At 46.7% G+C, this 16,183-nt stretch overlaps 1 long non-coding RNA gene across 1 annotated transcript; it reads left to right on the top strand.

The window, feature by feature from the left end:
- The first annotated feature begins 366 nt into the window (after positions 1-366).
- LOC309857975 lies at positions 367-7,663 on the top strand. The gene is made up of 2 exons (XR_014307998.1): positions 367-896; positions 3,939-7,663. It is a non-coding gene; the product is annotated as an uncharacterized lncRNA (long non-coding RNA).
- The last annotated feature ends 8,520 nt before the right edge of the window (positions 7,664-16,183 follow it).

The following is a 16,183-nucleotide window of genomic DNA, read 5'->3' on the forward strand; positions in this document are numbered from 1 at the left end:
CTCGATTTGTGGGAACAGAAGCACCCGAGAGCGCCCGAGATCACCCGAGAGCATCCGAGAGTACTCGAGGTTACCCGAGGTCACCGGAGAGTGCCCGAGAGCACCTGCAAGTGCCTTCGCTAGTTGAAGGTCTGGCAAGCCGTGGGCACAATGAATTTTATGGAGGGAACAGAGAGCATCCGTTAACCTGGTGACTTGGTCAGGAGGAGGTCAGTTTTAAGAGCTTTTGCCACATGGATGCACCTGTCCTCTCCAGACCAAATGTGTACTGTACTTGGAGAGTGGCTTATGCCACTCTTTTATTAAAAGGCTCAAATACTTATTCCAAATCTTTACAAAAGGTGAAGGAAACTAGGAGCTGTACCTCTGTTGGGCCAAGTTTCATAAAACTGTATATGTCTCATATTACTATGGCTTGGCTCCTATTTTCCTGGCCTAGATTTCATGTTAAAGAGCCTCCCTCTTTATTAGCCAACAATGCGTCTTCCAGAACCATTCATGACAAATGGTACAGCATTCAAATAGCCTGTCTCTGACGTCCACATTTCTTCTCCCTGAGAGTAGAGGTGACGTATTCAGTTCATCCTCCTGAAGAAAACACCTGCCTGAGGAGAGCCAGTTGCCCTCTCCTCTGTGGAAGGATAGGAAGAGAACACATGCCTGTATATCTGGACAGCAGCACAGCAGAAAGAACAGGCCATACGGGAAACAAAGAGGCAATAATAATGATAAGGAGTCAATGATAAAGATTGCTCAGTGCCCCAAAGTCCTCCGAAAATAACAGTGACGTGATGGAGATTATTTAATCTGACCTGCTTCATGTTGCAAATATGGAGACCGAGACACTGGAGGAAAATGACTTGCTGAAGACAGAGCCAGCCCAAGGCAAAGCTGGGGTAAGAAGTCTCTGACATTTACACTTGCTGTTCTCAAAGTAGGGTCCATAGACTCCTGAGATCCCAGCAACACTCAGGAGCGGTTCATGAAGTTATGAAGGTCTCCGTTTGATCGTTTTTTCCTTTGACCCCCTGTTGACATTTGACAGAAGGTACGAAAGCAATGGTGGGTAAAACTCCTGGCTTCTGGGCATGAATCAAGGCAGGCGCCAAGGCATATTAGACATCATTGCCTCACACTTGCAATAAAAAACAACGCCAGTTTCATTTAAGAATACCCTTGATGAAGCAGTAAAAATGATTAGTCTTATTAAATACCGACACTTTTCAAATAGTCTGTGTAACAAAATGGAGAGTGTGCATAAATACTTTCACTGCATTCCAAGGGTATGATGGTTATCCCTAGGAAATGTACGCAGGCAATAAACCTGGGAGTCAAGCCATTTTTTTCATAAAGCGTCTTTCTTCTCCTCTTTTTTTTTTCCTTCCTTCCTCCCTCCCTCTCTTTCTCTCTCCCTTTCTTTCTTTCTTTCTTTCTTTCTTTCTTTCTCTCTTTCTCCTTTTCTTTTCTTTTCTTTCTCTCTCTCTTTCCTTCTCTTCAAAGACTAAATGACAAAGAATTCTTTTTCAAAAGACATTGTTTCTAAATGAACAAAAGGAGTCTGTCCCTTTGAGGAAAACAACTGATAGTATTTGTTGCCAGTGATAAAATTTGAACTTGCAAGGGAAAATGAGAATTTTGGAAAACTTGTATCTGTTACTGTGGAACTTGATAGCTTCCTAATATTTAAGGACTTTTCTAATGAGATGGATGGTGATATTAATGAATGTGATTTTTAAAAAATATTGTATAATGAAATATGTGAAAATCTGGAATATCTGTATAACTCAATAAACCAGCTTTTTCCAATGACCAATGCATGATATTACCCATCCATACATGGGTAAAAGATCCAATCAAAGTACATAATAAACCAATGGATTTTAATGTAAGAGAATATAAAAAGTTCATTGATATGATTTCAGATTTCATTTTTCAACTAACCTTTAAGAAACTTGCTATAGTTGGCACAGTATCAAAAGAGAATATGCACAATTATTCAAAAAGACTAATAAATACTCTATTTTTCCAGCTACATGTCTGTGTAAAGCCAGATTTTCTTCATACATGTCAACCAAAACAACATTTTGCAAGCCATTGACTTCAAGAGCAGATATAGGAATCCAGTTACCTTCTGTTAAGGCAGACATATAAAAAATTTGCAAAAATATCAAACATAGTTACTCTTCCCACTAATTTTTTTTTAAATTTTGAAAGGTTTTTTAAAATGAAAATATTTCTGTTATTTATATTATGTAAAAATATGTTATTTATGTTAACATGCCATGGATTTATTTTTGATATTTTTAATTAATTAGCAAAACATTTTAACAAACATTTTCCACTGAGAGACATAACCTACACAAATTTTAAGGGTGTCAAATGGTCCCGAGATGAAAAAGCTTGTGAACTGCCCCGTTATACCAGCCTGCCTTCCAGAAAGTGGACTGGAGAGAGGTACTTCTTTCCCCTGTACCCAAAAAAAGCCAGTGCTTGTTACCGTTTTAATTTTAAATCCAACCAGTCCTCCTCCTTGAAAACTGTTAAGAAGTGAAGAAAGCCGCAAACCAGTTACAGATTCCTGAAATCAAAGGACCAAGAACCGAGAGAGAAGGCAAAAGAAGCAAATAAGAGTTGTCTGGAGCTGTGCAAGGCTGACCGGGACTCCCCTCCAGGCAGCCTGGTGGGAGCTGCCTGTTTCTTTTTGCATCATTGGCCTGACCCCATGGCCATCCTCCCACTCCCACTCCCTCAGTCTCAACCCTGCCCCGGGGAATGCTATCCTCTGGAGCCTCCAACCACAAAGGGACTTAATAAGCCTTGGGATGGTCCTCACCCTGACACCCCCTCCACTCCCCCGCCCCCCCAGGATGACAGTGTGGGGGAAGGGCTCTATCAGCCTGTGCCTCCACCAGCCCCCTGTTCTCAGGTTTGAGTCAAGAAGGGAAGGCCCGGGTTTCTGGACTGAAAAGGAAATGTAAATCTCTCCCAGGCCATGTGCCAGAAGCTGCCAGGAGACCATTTCCCTGTTAGTAAACAGGGTCTCCTGGGCCATCTTTCTCTTCTTTAATAACCTGTGGGGCGCCTATTGATTGCCCATACTGGTCCCTCATAAATTACAATAGCGATGCCTCCTGGTCGCCCTGGAGCTGCGTGGTTGGGAAAATTGGCTCCCTGATACCTTGTGCTCACGGAGCACTGTATCGGGCCACATAAACGTGAAGAATATGTACCATCAGGCACAGAGAATACACAGGAAACAACTCGGGGGCGGGGGGGCGCAGAGGCTTCTGGGCATGCTGCAGACTTTAATGAGCCTGTCTCTGCTGCTTGTCCTGGAGAGCCTCAGGAATGCTGATGACACGCCTCCTCCGTCAGGCAAACTGCTCTGCCTTCAGGTGTGGGGAGCTCAAGCTCTGGTGGGTGGGAGACGGGTCTGCTCCCAGCTCTATCCCCTCACCAGGATGGGAGCCGGCCGGTAAGAGGGAAGTTTCTGCATTGTGCCATGGTGGAAAGAGCACCTAGTTAAGAATCAAGACACATTCTATGCTCCGTGCCACCTATGGCTGTATGATCGTGGGTGAAACATTTAATTTCACTGAATCTGCGTCTCATCTGGAAGTGGAGAAAGTAATATCCCTAGTCAGTTGTGGGGCTGGTGGAAAATAAGGCTGACCCAGTGCCCTGCGTGCTCTTGGTAAATACCTGCAGAAACTGAATTTGAATCAGTTGAAGGACACAGTGGCAGGTCCGGGTCTGAAACGAGTTCTGCCTCCCAGCTCCCCAATCTGGCATCTGCCAGTCCCCCTAGCTAACACCTTGCTCTTCAAAAAGAAGGGAGGCCACGGAACTCACAGCTTGATTGGAAATGAATCTCTCATTCTTTCTGTCTTCCTGTGCCCCTCCTGACTTGGCTTCTGAATTTAAAATTCATTTCACAGGGAACGTCTCTAAAGTGGAGAGTAAACAGAAAAACATGCCAGCACGACTTCCCATTCTACTCAAGAAGCTTGGCATCCGCATGCCCATAGTTGGCACAATCTGGTAGGAAACCTTGGGGTTTCTCTGACTTGAAGCAGGTCCTGGGCAATTAGGTCCACCGACGCTTTCCCCAAGCTAGGAACTTTGTCCCCACAGTTCTACCACGAAACTTTCACCATTGCACGAAAATGAACTAGAAGGACACTGTACATATGCCCATGTTTTTCTGCTGCTTCCCTAGTCCTAGAGATGATATTCTGCTGCTCTGGGATGAGGTGTGTGGTGGGTTGAAGTGGCCCCCAGAAGACACACCCACATCCCAGAACCTGTACATGTGACATTACTTGGAAAAGAAGTTCATACAGATGCAATTAAATGAAGGATCTTGAGAAGAAATCATCCTGGATTACCCTGGGGGACCCTAACCCAAAGCACAGTGTCCCTGTAAAAGAACGGAGACGCCAAGAAGTCCCCACAAGGCACGACTCTTCTCTAGGGCTTTCGAAGGGAGTGGAGCCTGGCCAACACTTCGATTTCGGACTTCTGTCCTCCAGAACCGGGAGAGAATACATTTGTTGTAAGTCACTTAGCTTGTGGCAACAAGCCAAGGAAATGACTGCAAATGTGCTCCTAATGATAGACCCGAGCTCAGAGACTTCTTCCACCAGAGATGCTTTTCCCCTCTCGTGGAGAATTTGCCCGAGCAGCAGCCTCTGTGGACAGGTCAGCAACCAGCTCTTGGGCAATGCAAACACCCCGATGGGGCTGTGGCTGAAGATCCACCCTGGAAAAAGCATCTGGGGGTGCTTTCGGCATCTCTTGGTGGGCAAGGCATTGGAGAAATGGCCTAATTTTGGAACTAGACAGACCTTGGTTTAAAACTCAACTCCACTATGGGCTTTGTGACTCCAGACAAAACGCTTACCCTCTCTGTGCTTCAAGTTCCTTATCTATAAAATGAGGATAATAGCTCCTACCATATAGGAGGGAGCAGATCCAAGATCTGAGACTTGCACATTTTTAGAGACCTTTTTACAGAAGAAGGATGCAAAGCTTCAAACCCCAAATTAGAAGTGGGACCTTGAAAGGGCCTTATGCCAGCGAGGGGCCCCCGAGGCTTACATTAAGCCTGTCTCTGCTTCCAGGGTGTCCTGAGGTTTATAGATAAAAGCATGAAGCTCTAGACAGGCCAGACTCCTACTGCGTGCTCTGCAAGAGGTAGAGCTTTCTGAATGAGGAATCCAACAGTTAAGTGTCTACCAAAAGGCACACAGATATTTTTTCAAACCACAGAGAAAGGTATGGTAGGATAAATTCCATGGCAGCTTTCTAGCTGTTGTCTTGACATCCATTTCCCCTTTCTTTTCCATAACAGAAAACTGACATCTGTGGAGATTGCCATGTGCTCAACTAAAGCCTAGCTTCCCAAGCAGGTCTGGCAGAGACCTGTGGCCATGAGTAAGTTCTGGCCCAAAGACATATAAGCAAATAGAGGTTAGAGACTTCTGTAACATCTTATGGGAGTGTATTAGGAATTGAATGGCACCTCCCTCAACCCCCATGCATATGTTGAAGTCCTAATCCTTAGTATCTAAAAGTATGAACTTACTTGGAAATAGGGTCTTTGCCGATGTAATTAGTTAAGATAAGGTCTTGGGGGGCATAATACGATATGAATGGTGTTCTTATAAAAAGAGAACACAGACACACAGAACACAGACACACAAGGCAGAGAAAGCGGTGATGCTTTTATGACATTAGGAACATCAAAGATTGCTGGCAAATTACCAGTAGAAAGGGGAGAGGCACGGAATAGATTTTCTTTAGAGTCCTCAGAAAGAACCGACCCTGCTGACAACTTAATTTCAAATTTTTGACTTACAGACCGAGACAATAAATAAATTTCTGTCGTGTAAGCCACTCCGTTTGTGGCAGTTTGTTACAGCAGCCCTAGTAAACTCATACAGAGAGATAGGCCCTTCTTCACCAAGTTTTCATCCTGCTGCCTGGAAAGCAGAGAAGAGGGCTGGTCTTCCATTAGCCATCTTGGTCCATGAGGATGAGGTAGAACAAAGAGCTAAATGGAGCCTAAAACTTTACGGAACTGTCGGATTAGCCCTGGACTGCCTACCTTGGGGCTTGTTTTCCTGGAAAACAAGTATATTTGAATATTTTGTTATTGTTATTGTTTTGTTTGTCTTCTGAAACATAATCTTCACTGATACATTGTTTTGAAAAATTAATTATTCTTTGGGGAAGGATAAGGATTGGAATAGCTGCAAACGGAATTTTAGCATTATCTGTGATGTTTCATTTTTGATAGCACAATGTATTCATGAATTCTTTTGTAATTAAAACATTTCACTTTGGGGTGCCTGGGTGGCTCAGTGGGTTAAAGCCTCTGCTTTTGGCTCAGGTCATGGTCTCAGGGTCCTGGGATCGAGCCCTGCATCAGGCTCTCTGTTCGGCAGGGAGCTTGCTTCCTCCCTCTCTCTCTGCCTGCCTCTCTGCCTACTTGTGATCTCTGTCTGTAAATAAATAAATAAAATCTTTAAAAAAAATTTTCACTTTATAATAAATAAATTGCAAAGGAAAAAAAAAAAAGAGGGATGGCCACCTACAGATTAAAAGAGACCTGAGAAATGTATCAACCAATTGCAATGTATGAACCTGATTTGGATCTTGATCTAAACAAAAAGTTTTAAAAAATTTATAAGACAACCCAGGAAATTTTAATATTAATTGGATAGTTGATATTATGGAACTACTTATTTTTATGCATGCTCATAATATTGTAGTTATATATTTGAAGTGCTCTTAACTTTTAGCATCTAAAACATTGTTTTTCACCCTTAGCACTATTGTTATTTTGGGCCAAATAATTTTTAGTATAGTTGACCTACAATGTGACATTAGTTTCAGGTGTATGACAGGACTTGGCCCAATTATACATTATGCTATGCTCACCACAGGTATAAGTACCATCTGTCACCATACAATGCTATGACAGTGTCATTATCTTTCATCCCAGTGACTTACTCATCCCATAACTGGAAGCCGGTACCTCCCATTCTTCTTCGCCCATTTTGCCCATCCCCCACACCCCTCCCCTCTGGCCACCATCAGTCTGTTCTCAGGGTTTTATAGATCTGATTCTGCTTTTTGTTTACTCATGCTGTTGTTTATTCACGCTGTTCATTCATTTTACTTATGAGTGAAATCCCATGGTATTTGTCTTTCTTAGTCTGACTTATTTCACTGAGCATAATACTCCATGTTGTCTCAAATAATCCTTTGTTGTGGGAAGCTCTCCCAGATCTTGTAGGTGTTCAGCCCTATTCCTGAATTGGACTCACCACACGCCCATCGCACACCCCTCTCCCAAGGTAGGACGATCAGTAGCATCTTTAGACATAGCCAATGTCTTCTGAAGGCAAATTTGGTGTGGGTTCAGAACTACTGCTCTAAAATTTGGAGAAATTTTAGAGTAATTTACTGGAATATTTATGGGTGAAATGATTTGTTGTTCCATAATGAAAAGTTTAAAATACATTTTAAAAAATTTGTAAGATTCTGTTTGTATGCTCTTTCTGTCAACGTGGTGGAGTCATTGTGAAATTTCTTCTTACTTCAAAATCTGCATATCCTGGATAAAAAAAGTAAATATTTACCTTGCTTGGTGCAAGATCTTGTGTCAAGCCTCCTACATTATTACTCTTAACCCCCAAGGCTATAGGCCTTTTTGACTGTGGGTAGGGCAGACCCTCTCACACATCACTCCCTCAGCTCAGCCCTTAGCATTCCCTGGTCATGGACAGGGGTGCGGGGGAGGGGTGAGCTGGAGAAGTATGGGGGAGGTTCTGAGTTGCCTGGTGACCTAACTCCTGAGGCTGTCTCCCACCATTTCTCTATGGGCCTCCTTCCCCTGTCCCCAAACTCCAGTTCAGGGGGGGGTGTGTTTAGAACCAGACTCGTTAGGACCTTGCCTTGCCCGTCCCTCAGAGTCCAGCCAGTTGACTTTCTGCTGACTGTTTACAGAAACCTTGTGCTCTCACCACACATCAGGTCAGCCCACTCTGTTTAAACATGCACCACACCTGTCCCCATCTCCTCCACCAGTGCTTCACTTGACCACATGCTGCCTCACTTGGCCACCTGCTCAGGACTCCAGGCCCCCCTGGGCCTCAGACTTCCCTGGGTGTCTCTGCTGAGCCTGACTTTCAGGCCCACCTGATCGTCGAAAGGCCCCAGGCCTTCCACAGTTTGGTCAGGCCTCCCTTGTGATTGGGCTACGTTATCACCCAAGTCCACCAGGGGCCAGTCAGAGTGTAGGTCAGAGGAGGGGCCTCTGAACTGCAGACAACCGCAGTTGGAAGTTTGGGGCAGAAGAGCCACATAGGGGTGGGGGTGGGCTGCACGTGGGCTCCTGACACCAGCTGAGGGGCAGCCTGCTGGGTTCACGAGGGCCTCCCCACAGAGCCCAGGGCGGCGGGGCAGGCAGCCAAGCCCAGCGAGCCCGGCCTGCAGCAGCGACTCAGCCGGACCAGCGCGGAGCCAGGGCAGGGAGAAGGCCCAGCTATTTTTACACGGACAGCGTCTGACCACAGCTGGCTGTTTTCAGAGGTGGGTGGTAGCTATCTGTTAGAAGGATCTTTCAGGTGAGAGGGCGGCAGGAGGCCTGAGCGACCACGACTTCCTCTACCTTTCTGAGTGTACCTTATCGACCTCCTGGTTCTCCTCCATTTTCTGCCTCTCGAAGAAGGAGGAGAGGTGAAGTCTGGCCACCTAAATGCCTGGGAGGCCAGCATGGCCCCTGGTGTGTTTCCAGGACACCGAGAGCTGTGGGTGGACTTACCCAAGGAGTCCTTACCCTGCCCTTCCTAGAAGCCGAAGGCTGCGTGAGTTCACAGCAACACTCGAGCCCCGAGCACTGGGTTCAAATCCCACATCCTCCACTTAACTAGCTGTGGGAAGCCGCAGGCTCGGTGGTCAACGTCTTCGTACTTCAGCTTTCCCGTGTGAGATGTGAATGTGTGGAATGAGAACAATCCTGACCACTCCATGAAGTTATTGTGTGATACAATATTGTGTGATAGAATAGTTATAATATAGAATATATAAAACACACATTATTACCCATATAATGCAGAAGCAGGACAGGAATGAGTCATATGACCTTGCTCAATTGTTTGCAAACTCCTATTATTAATGACCCTCTTTTTATGTCAGTGAAGTGGGGGATTGTCCTCAGTCTACACCAGTGGTTCTTCCTTTCCCGCCAGCACCTCAGTAAATACCTACCTATGCTATATTAGGGATCAGTAATCCTGCCCGTGTCTGTGACTGTAACTGTCATTAATAATAGCTTCAGTTTATCGAAAGCTTGCTCATGGAGACAAAGACATTTTTCCACCACTAGGCCTTTTTGTCAAGCAAGTGAAGCAGACCTAGAGAAGGAAGAGACCAGGCTGGCAGTGGGGTGGGGGTGGGAGGTGCAGTGGGGAGCTATTTAAGATGATGGAGCAAGAGCATCATCAAAATAATCAAATATCAGCACAATAGGATTAAAATTTTTTGAGGGTGGAGACTTATTGACTACCTAGAGGTGTTTGGGGTCAACGAACACGCGCAGATTTCTTACTGCCCTGCTGCGCGTGTGGGACTAGCCATTCCTAAAGCTGTAGAGCTTTCCAGTAGGAGCGAACATTATCTTTTTAAAGGCAGCTTGCATTGAGTTTCTGTTAATGGCAGCCAAAGGGGTTCTGACTAATTCATCTTTCTATTTATTTTTTATTTTGATGAAAAATTTGCAATTTTTACATTGTGGCATAAAAACAGAACTCTGACATGTTTGACAACATATTTTTGACAGTTCTGTCTATTTCTGACAAAGACGTGCTGGGAAGTTGTGGGAACACATCCCCTGTGTCTGTCCCCCTCCTTTGATTCAGAGCTACATAAATGTATGCTAATGATCTTCTGATGATGACAATGGGGCTATGCTCCAAGAAGGTTTTAGCAGTTGGGAGTCGGATCAGAGCAGGGAGAGACAAGAGGTAGAAAAGGCTCCTCAGGATGCTGATTTCATGATTCCAGTGAGAAGTAACGAGGAGTTCATGAGGTGGTAGCCACAGAAATAGAAAGGGAAGACCCTGCAGAGGTTGGATTTTCATGGTCTGGCCACAGATTAGAGGGCAAAGGAGTAAAAAAATAGTGTTTTCATCTACAAGGCCTGAAAGGACTTGACTCCCATTTCCCGCATCATTCCTGGTTTCTCGCTTACTTTTCTTCCCCTAGCCAGTCTGCCTAGTGACTCTGGCTTTTGAATTCACTGTGCCCTTTGCTTGGCACACTCTTACTCCAGATGGCCCCTGGTTCATTTCTCACTTCCTTCAAGCTTCTGCTCAGAGGACATTGCTTCAGAAAGGCTTCCCTGGGGGCACCTGGGTGGCTCAGTCGGTTAATTATGCATTGTGGTGTAGGTCATGAGCTCATGGGTCCTGTGATGGAGCAACCTCTCCCCTCACCAACCCCCTCCCCCGCCCCGTCTGGCTCTGCAATCAGTGGGGGGGCTACTTGAGCTGCTTGAGGATTCTCGCTCTCTGCCCTTCCACTCCCATGCCCCCCTCCCATGTGTGCGCATGCATGCTCTCTCTCTCTCACATAAATAAGTAAATCTTAAAAAAGAAAGAAAGACTTCCCTAAAGTCTGCCCCCCCCATCAATTAGCATGCCTTACACCTGCTGATCTCCCTCTGTAGTATGTAACCCCTTCTTGACTAGGTATCTGTTTCCTTTCTGTTTCCCTTGACTAGGATGTGGGCTCCAGGAAGGCAGTGACTTTTGTCCACTGCTGAGTCCCCAGGAAGGCAGTGACTTTTGTCCACTGCTGAGTCCCCAGAACCTAGGACAGAAGCTGACACAAAATAGGTACTCAATGAATATAAATAAATACATCTTGAACAACTGGGACAATGATGTTGACAAGAACAGAAACAGTGAGAGATGAGTGGTGCCAGGGGTGGTGCAGTGGAGGAGTGAGGTCGTGAGTCATTCAGACCCCATGGAACTTAAAGCTATATGTGCAAACAGCTATAATAGACTGGTGGTCGGAGTGGCCGTCTGGAGCTCAGGAGAAGCGAGAGGTGGAGATTTAGGGAGGAATTTTTTGCAAAGGCTGGTGGCTGCCATGGAGTCAGGGAAATCCCTGAGGAGCCCATGAAGAGAGAGATGAGACCTGGGGACTAAGGCCTACAGAGGACCGAGGGGAACAAGTAGTCTTGGTTTGCCCAGGAGTTTCCTGGTTTAAAACCTCAAAGTCAAGCTTGAGGACCCCCTCAGTCTCAGGCAAACTGCAGTAGTTGGTCACCCAGGAAGGCCCTTCCATTAAGGTAGAAGGAGGGGAAGAGCCGGTTAGAAAAGATAGAGGAAAAGCAGCCTGGAGCTTCCTCACAGAACTCAAGGAGAAGTAGGCTCTGGTAAGGATGAGTCTCCCACACCCTCTTCCTCCTCCTGGACCAGTTTGGTTCTGCCCTTCTGAGCCCAGGAAGGCTGAATTACCTCGGAGCTTCCCCTTTACCCCAACACTTAGCAGAATTTGATGGCTTCTTAGTACGCTGGGGAATTTGGTTTGGTTCTGGGGCTGGGGCCCCAGCTCCAACCAACTGGAGCAAGTATGGACCCTTAAATGGTGTCTGGGGGTTAAGGGACGCCCTGGGTAAGGAGTTTCAAGTCAGTGATCATTTTCTGCTTGTGCCTGGTGGGAGTTAAAGAGGGTAAACAACTCTGCATTTGCCTAGCCACTGTGGCTAAGGAAACAGGAAGCCGCCTCTTCTCTTGTAAATGACACTGGGCAAGATAAGCAGTACTTGTAAGATGCCACTCTTAACCGTGGATGCTGAATTGTGCCCAGAGCTAACCTGCAGGTGAGAAAAATTGTTGCTGGATATGCAGAAACACAAAAGAACCCTAAGGGGCATTTTCAAACCGAATTTGGTAGTAGAGTGAGTTTTAAAACAGATGTTTGAAGCCTTGGTCATTCACATTAACTGAGAGCAAATGAGACAATAAATCAGAAAGTACCTTAAGCTATGTAGTTTATACAACTAAAGTTGTGTCATTATTTTATAATAATTAGACAAATACGAGTTCTTATCACTGGGCCTGGCTTGAAATAAAGGCACCACCTATAGAACACATGGTCCCTGTCTTTAGAGAACTTTATGGCTTACCTGTAGAGGAAAGATATATACCAAATGTATGATAAGAACTTAACTGTATTTATAAAACAGTATATAAGGAAGTGGAAATAAATGTTGTGTCCACTCCCTGACTCCCTCACCCCTTCCTAGCTCTCTAACCTACATCATGCATCTCTACCTTCCTAATGAACATGGAGAAAAGTGCCCTAATTCATCCAGGCCAGAGCACAGTAATGTTTCTGGCCACCTTTCTTTAGCCACTGACCTGCTCTAGGAAGAAAGGGTCATGAATGTGGCAAGCCTGAGCATAAACACATTGCCTAGAATGTTAATTCAGTAACTATGTGTAGGCTGATTACTTAAGGCTAATGCTGCCGCAGGTTTTGTGAAGGTCTAAAAGAAGGTCCCTTCCCCTTCACTGGCGGGAAGAAACTACAATCCCCTGAACAAAGTCCCATGTTGTGAAGTGTCAGTGTTCTAAGTGTGACAAAATTCTAGAAAAGGGAAACATTAATATTTCAAGGGGACTGTATATTTCATGGAGGGTAGGCCATGAGCTGGACAGACTGTCAAGACAGAAGAAAACCTGGTGAGTCTGGGCGTCACAGAATGAATGAGAGTGGCATCTGGAAAACAGGGACAGAATTCCTGCCGAGATCCAGCTTCTGAAAGAAGGGAAAATGTTTTATTGTTCCTTCAAAATATGATGGCTTTCAGTAGTAGTAAGCAAAAACATAAACAAAAACACATGGTTCTTAAGAAGTTAAAGGACTTGAATGGAGAAACCTCCCTACCCTAGGACTCGAGTAGAGAACCTAGCACTTAGGCATTGGAAACTCCAAGTCCTTCTGGAATGGGAAGGTCCGCTGTGCTAGGAAGAAGGAAGCTAGTGGCACTACCTCCTGCTTGGAGCCAGGATGTCAACACTGGGTTCCCGGCAGAGGCCACCACTGCTGCCACTGACTGAGGCCGTTGTAGGTGTTCACCAAAGGCACCACTGTTGCCCATGAAAGTTGCCCTGTGCTCCTGTGCTCGGCTGCCTCACTGGGCTATTGTTTCCTAGGACAGGAATCCACCTGCTGAAGGCGTGTCCAGTCCCCTGGTCCCCTTGGCTCTGTAAACAGAGGAGCGTTCGTATTTACGTTCACTTCTGCTTCTCCCCTAAGTGCTCTTTGTGTACCCCCAATGTCTTAAGGAAATGTGGTGTGACTGTGCCTACTTCAGTTTTTTGCCACTCCAGCCCTTCTTCCTTAGGCCTTAGTCATATCCCCGGGATGCCGGATGGGCACCGTCTGGGAGATGTACACCAGCTGTTACTCAAAACCACTCCTTTCCCCAGAAGTCAAGGACATTATCATCAGTGGCAGCTTGTGCTCGCCCGGGTCTCCCTTAGGAAGAGACCTTCCTCACTGGCCCCTCGGTCCCTCCTATACACAGACTCCTCCCCACCGGTTTTCTAGATAAGTCTGGACATGACTGAGCTCCAGAAGAGAGGGGGAAAAAAATAGACAAAGTTAAAAGCATCATTTTCTTGGGACCTTCAGAACCGAGCAACAGAAAATTAGTGGTGGGATGTCAGTAGGAGAGGGCTTTGGATGAACATTAGAAAAAAAAAGTGGGGGGGGGGCGCTGACTGAGAAGACTGGTTAAAGGCAGGGGTAGAAAGCCCTAGCCTTTGAGAACAGATGGGTGAAACTGCCCCAAAAGCAGTAGGGAAGGAGTTACCTGCAGAGCTGGCCTCTGACCTGGGAATGCCTAGAGCTCAGAGACCTGGAGGAGGCCCCTTGGGGGGGCTATTTGATAAAACAAGGGCTATCGCAGCACTACGGCCCCTGCTGGGAGCTTTTCAGTACATTATCTCTAATCTTCAAACAACCCTGTGTTACTGGGAAAAAGAAAACCAAACCAGACCAAAAACCCTGCCCACACCCAATCCCTCCTCTCCTCCCACCTGCAGGGCCCGGAAGACAAAGAGCCTGGGCTCAGAGCGAATGGCAAGGGAAGGGGGAGCTATGGAGCACTGCGGACAGTTCTGTAGTTTGGGTAGAGCTTTGGCCATGTTAAGGGAGAGTGGCTCTTGCCAGGAGGGACAGGAGGGAGGTGAATTGAGTGGGTCAGATGATAGGGATAATCTGTATCTCTTCCTGGGGGTGGGAGCAGAGAAGAAAGAGGTCAGAATGGGGGCGCCTGGGTGACTCAGTGGTTTAAACCTCTGCCCTCAGCTCAGGTCATGATCTCAGGGTCCTGGGATTGAGTCCCAAATCGGGCTTTCTGCTCAGTGTGGAGTCTGCGTCCTGCCCCCCCAACGCCTGTCCCTCTGCGTACTTGTGATCTCTGTCAAAATCTTTGAGGGGGAGGGGGAAGAGGGCAGAAGAGAGAGAAAAGGAGGTTCCTGAGCGTGGTAGGAGACCAAAGCCGGGAGCCCAGAAGAAGCCTGGGGACCAAGAGACTCCAAGAAATGATACTCATTTTTGAGTACACTTGACTGGGTATAAATCCCTCCATGCTCTGTTCAAAAGCCCTTGGTGGGGGAGTTGTTGCCGAAATTAAGGAGAGGGCTGAGCTTCACTACTCGACCCGCGAGGCACAGGTCTGGGACAGCGCTAGTGGCGCATTTGTAAACATTTTCACTGCCATTAGACTCTTCAGAAACAACCTTTTAAAATGTATGCACGATACGGGTGCTCCTCAGTTTTCTTAACTCTATGAAATTGGGCATTCTGAGTGCTTCCAGAATTGTTTTGCTTGTGCATACATTTTCTTACTGAATATCAGTTTAACCATCCCAAGATAATATCGGGTAATCCAGACTAACTAGGATAGGATTCTCAAATCCTTGAGAGACTGACCCTGCAAATGATCTACGGCAAGACCGTGTGTCAAAACTGAACTCTGACCCCCAACTTCTATAGCAACCAGCACAGGAAGTTAAAACACAGCCTCTGTAGTAATCCACCCATCATCACCCACTTTCCTACATGTCGCTTAAGCTTCCAACTCAGGACCAATCCGAGAAAGCCAAATGTACTCTATGAGCCAATCATACCATGTGCCCTGCTTCTAGAAGCTTAGCCCGCCTCCAGCACCCCTGTCAACAACCTCTAGCCAGAGCGCACCTGAAGCCTTCTCTGTCACTATGTAGTGTTCCTATTCCCCTGCTTGTCTTTGGGCCTCTGCCAGAAGCAAGTGTTGGTGGCTGCTCTTACAAGGCTCTGCATAAAAAGCCACAGCTTGTCACATCTGGCAGGGGAGCGGGGGCGGTCTTCGTGCCCACACTCCTCTCAAGGCTTGTGTCAGAATAACCTGGTAGACACTAGACCCAGAGGAATGTCATAGGCAACAAAGTTCCATCAGAGCTTTTTCCACTCGAGCCACTGGAAAATACCAGCCTATTTCAAGAAGGATGTCAAAGAGGAAAACCCCACCTCTACACCCTATGCATACCAATCAGACAGCAGGCCCCAGGGCCCAGTGTCTTCTGTGACTGGGGGTGCCATGTGGGTACACAGCAACAGCGGCGGTGGCGGGAAGCTGCAGAAAAGCAATCAGCTGCTGGGTTCCTATGGCTGCAGCCGGTCACATCTGCCACGTCGTCAGGCCGTGGTGCCGTGTGCCAATTACCCCGGCAAGCGCTGAAGTCACTTTTTAAAACGCGGTCAAACAAACTCCAGCAGGGCCAGCCAGGTGTTAAAACACTCAGACACAATTGTCAAAGCAAAGAATTACACGCCTGTACATAGACGTCTGGGCTCCAGTTAAGCAACCACCCGGATGACAGCCTGCAGATGAACCCTTTGTGGGTACACAGGCCCGCCACCATGTCCCTGAAATGGGGCTAAAGGGAGGGCAAGAGGGCCCGGGCATGGGATTCAGTCAGACTGAAACTGGGGTGGTTTTCTGGACTGCCACTCCCAGGCCACCACCGTGGTGGGGGTTCTGAGCGATGCTGTCAGCTCGGAGTGTGTGGAGGGCCGGTGTAGGTGTCTCACAGGCTTCCTTGAGCCT

Source organism: Mustela nivalis (genome assembly GCF_964662115.1).
Source record: "Mustela nivalis genome assembly, contig: HAP1_SCAFFOLD_1639, whole genome shotgun sequence".
Taxonomy (NCBI): Eukaryota; Metazoa; Chordata; class Mammalia; order Carnivora; family Mustelidae; genus Mustela; species Mustela nivalis.